The 4,955-nt window shown below is 33.6% G+C and overlaps 1 pseudogene; it reads right to left on the reverse strand.

The window, feature by feature from the left end:
- LOC107746709 (nitric oxide synthase, inducible-like) overlaps positions 1-2,236 on the reverse strand; it is a 10,249-nt pseudogene extending 8,013 nt beyond the window's left edge.
- Positions 2,237-4,955: the final 2,719 nt, after the last annotated feature.

Genomic DNA, 4,955 nt, shown 5'->3' on the forward strand with positions numbered 1-4,955 from the left:
TGTTGCGTTTATAATTTTGTTCAGTGTATATATATATATATATATATATGAACTACCAAAAAACTATAAAAAAAAACTAATTTAAAATAATTATATAAATAATATATCTAATTACCAATTATATAAATAACACCCATTATGAAAATATTTTAAAAATCTGAAAATATCTATTTATAAAAAAACAGAAACTAGTATCCACCTCTGTGAAGTCAACACTGGCAGGATCTCCTATCATTGTACCATCTGTCATCTTATAGCCAGCGTATCGTATGAGCTGACTATTCCATACACGGAAATCATGTTGGCCATCAGTTCTTTGAGGAAACACAGTGATGGCAGACCTGTAAATATAAAGAAAGTTTATTGTGATATCTTGTTCCACTTGCAAAGACAATCAAGATGAATTATTAAAAAGCTGGAATAACACATTCTTGGTTTACCTCAGGTTGCCTCCATTGGTAGCAAACTGAATATGATCACACAACATCTGAAACATATCCTCAGCAGTTCTGCATTTACGTGCATCAAACAGCTGCACAGGAAAACAAGACCTAAATATAACTATATGACTGCACACTTAATATATGTTTTAGTCCAAACTAGAGAAACTACCTGCAAATTAGCCCACTGAATTCTGCCAATGCATCTGGGTGCATTTCTCCATGCTTGCTTAGCCCCAAATTCCAATTCTTTTGTGGTGAGCTGATATGAGCCAGTGGCCTCTATTTCCTTCGCGACTTCCTCCAAACGAGACAGATGCTCCTGGACTTTTGAGCTGGATAACAGACATAAGTCAGTCAAATAGCCTACCCTTTTCACTCTTCAGAATTAAGCCAATTCATGGTCTGCTTTATTATGCCATTAAAATAGAGTAAAGAACAAGATTATAAGCGCTTTCTTAGAATCAACCACTGAAAACCCATAATAACCAACCAATAATCTGACTATTTTGAGGAAACATGTCCCTCTCAATTTCTGTGGTGGCTATATGACCCTAGAAGGTGCTTCCTACTTTTTAATTGACTTGTAGTACTGATTGATGAAGTCAATAGCTTGCATGAGGATGTCATCGGAGCTTGGCAGGGTGGAGGAGGGACAGCGCGTCATAGCCTTTGGAGTCATAATAGAGCCTTCACAGACTTTAGACGTACAAATCTGGCTCTGAAATAAAAGGGAAAATTCAATATTACTCATTATTTTATTACTCATCACTCTGTGCAACTGACAAAAAAAAAAAAAACTCGTATAAAATGACAATCAGCTCTATGAAAACTTGAATAATTCTGAAACTTTACACACATACATAAAAATAAAAATTACGTTTTTAATTTAAATTCCACGTGGTTAGCTAAGCGTGTTCAAATTTGTCTCATTTGCATTTGTTTCGTAAAAAAAAAAAAAAAGACTCTTTAATGTAGAAATAACTCACCTTAACCGCTCTGTGATGTAATGTGTCCTGATGGCACGAGCCATCCTGGTAGTTCTTCACTTGCTTGGAAAATGGGCATTGATTCACCTTGTTCTCCCATTGCTAGGCATACCATCAGAATGTTAAGATACTGCATTTCCATTATGACACTGCATTTTCTGTTAAAGTTTTGCTCACCGTATTTGGACATAATCTGCTGTGGTATTACATTCTTGTTCTCCCATTGCTAGGCAAATACCAATGGAACGTAATCATAATGCATTTCATTAATGACATCACATTTTATTTAAATTAAAGTTTTGTTTACAGTATTCGGCTTAATCTGCTGCAGTATTACATTCTTGTTCTCCCATTGCTAGACATATACCAACAGAACATAAGGATATAGTATTTCATTTATGGCATTACATTTTATGTATATTAAAATTTAGCTTACCGTATTTGGCTTAATCTGCTGCAGTATTTCATTATTAATCTCCCATTGCTAGACATACCAACAGAACATAAGTATATTGCATTTCATGTATGGCATTGCATTTCATGTTATTTAAAGTTTTGCTCACCGTATTCGGTTTAGTCTGGTGCAGTATTACATTCTTGTTGGCCTTAGAGGCCTGGTTACCCATTTTTACCTAAAATATTGAATTTAAAAAAATCATTTTAGTTAAATTGCATACACACACACACACACACACACACACACATTTGCAATTCTTTCCTTAGCTTTCTGAATTTCTTACCTTCGTTCCGGGTTCTTTTCTCAGTTTGCAACTTTGTGTGCAGCTTTCCCACATTAACATGCTTATATACTCGACCCAGAGAGCCTGCTGATGAGGGCAGGTCAAGAGTTGTGCTGGTCGTGGCATTGTGCCTCAAGGAGGGTGGGACATCAGTCCAATTATAGTCTGACCACGGTTCCTATCAAATGTCACAATCTTACACCCACACTGGAATCTTCAGACTCCAGCGTCTGTGAAACTCAGTTTGATGAGTATCTGGACATGTCTGATCAAATAAAATCTGTATTTCAAACATTATGATTATTATTAGTCTTTGAAAAAAATATATAAATGAATGGATGGATAAATGAATGAACAAAATAATTTTTTTTACAGATTTTATAAAAAAAAAGTTAACTTTTTTATTCCACCCATTCATGTATTTACTGTACATCACATCACAAATTCACCATGTATAAAGTTTGTTCTCATTATATATCTAATATCTATTGATTATATTAATAGGGTTACAGGAACAGGCAATAATATGCAATAAATGCGTAGTAAATTCAGCTGGAATTCGATTTAAGATTCATGTTTTAAATAGGTTTGAGGTTTGCCTAATATGGTATAGTGTTAATTTTTGCAGATATGTTATTGTTTCTAGGAAATGTGATTAAGCAATTGGGAAAAACTGTAAGCTCTTTAATTACCACACACTGCTCTTAAGACTTCTATGAATTTCCCAAATCCACGTGAGGAACATAAAGTCTTCCTTCTTCTTTCATTATGAAAGCTCTTCAAAATAAGTCAGACATTAAACTTTCTAACAGAAATTGCAGGTATGTCAGAGTAGTTGAGAGCTTTGAGTTTTCTTTTCAGTCTGATGAAGATTGATGGAGATCTGTATTTTATTTTATAAAAAAGAATTGGGAAATTGTGATGAGTGATCCCCATCTCAGGGTTGGTGATCTTGTGTTTTATTTTATTTTTTTAAGAAATTTATACTATGTACATACATATACTGATTTGTGGAGTCTGATTTATATATTAAATAAAAAAAATAAAAAAAAAATAAAAAAATTTGTGTTTGATTTAATTTGATATGTAATCGTCGAACGTCCTCTCTATTGTTTGTCCTGTGTAGAACGACCAGGTGATTGTTATTTGACTAATTAACTGCTGCTTAAAATGAACTCAGATTGTGTTTGTTACTCACACCCTGACGAAGGCAAAATAGCTGCAACGCGTAGGTGTGCACTTGTCACATGTTCTTAAAACTTATAGCCATGATGAAATAAAGGCTTTTAAAAAAATTTTTGAATAAGATTCGAGTGTCTTGTACTACTATTATTCTTACACCTCATAAGGTATCTGGACATGTCTGATAAAATTAAATCTGTATTTCAAACATTATGATTATTATTAGTCTTTGAAAAAAAAAATATAAATGAATGGATGGAAGAATGAATGAACAAAATAAAATTTTTTACAGATTTTATTCAAAAAAGTTAACTTTTTTATTCCACCCATTCATGTATTTACTGTACATCACATCACAAATTCACCATGTATAAAGTTTGTTCTCATTATATATCTAATATCTATTGATTATATTAATAGGGTTACAGGAACAGGCAATAATATGCAATAAATGCGTAGTAAATTCAGCTGGAATTCGATTTAAGATTCATGTTTTAAATAGGTTTGAGGTTTGCCTAATATGGTATAGTGTTAATTTTTGCAGATATGTTATTGTTTCTAGGAAATGTGATTAAGCAATTGGGAAAAACTGTAAGCTCTTTAGTTACCACACACTGCTCTTAACACTTCTATGAATTTCTCAAATCCACGTGAGGAACATGAAGTCTTCCTTCTTCTTTCATTATGAAAGCTCTTCAAAATAAGTCAGACATTAAACTTTCTAACAGAAATTGCAGGCATGTCAGAGTAGTTGAGAGCTTTGAGTTTTCTTTTCAGTCTGATGAAGATTGATGGAGATCTGTATTTTATTTTCAAGGAACAATGAATAATACTTCAAGACATGTTGTGCATGAGAAAATCATATGATAATTTGACTGTTTCTTAATAAAGCTGTAATTTCTGTCAATTTACAGGTTAACTGCAGAAATATTATAATCATAAAGCAATTATAATGGATTCCTATTGTCAGTCTTCATCCTATTATCACTTTCATTATGCACACTTCTGCACAACTATATTTATTTGCAACAACAGGCCAATATTGCAGAAAATGGAGTGTACATGGGCTTGATTCACCCATATTGACATCATTGCCATTTAAACTTGAAATGATCTACTTTCGATTTTGCAATGAAGTTTCCATCTATTTGTTTAGCAAATAATGAAAGTCACACATAGCAACCACATTACAGGATTTCACAGCTAAGAGTAAAACACATTCCCCTCAAGAAAATATTACTTAAAGGTGCAGTAGGAGATCTTGGAAAATGCTAACTTTAGCCTGATAGCACTGAAAGTGAACGTCCCACCCTCCCTGCAATCGCCGTCCAAAGCCACGCCCCCTGAACGCATATACGCTCACAGACCAGAATACCAGAGACAACATTACTACAATAGGCTACATCAGCGGTTCCCAATTCCAGTCCTCACTCTGCTTGAGTCATTCAGACCAAGAATACCTAAATTAATGCTTACATGGGACTACTCTACCATATGTGATCTTGAAAGACATTTAACACCAGAAGTACCACTCGCACGTGCTGTCATGAATTCATCAGGTTTCTCTTTTGTTTCATTGTTCTTATGTTAACTTATGACTTTTC

This window comes from Sinocyclocheilus rhinocerous, unplaced genomic scaffold, assembly GCF_001515625.1.
Source record: "Sinocyclocheilus rhinocerous isolate Xijiao unplaced genomic scaffold, SAMN03320098_v1.1 scaffold259, whole genome shotgun sequence".
NCBI lineage: Eukaryota > Metazoa > Chordata > Actinopteri > Cypriniformes > Cyprinidae > Sinocyclocheilus > Sinocyclocheilus rhinocerous.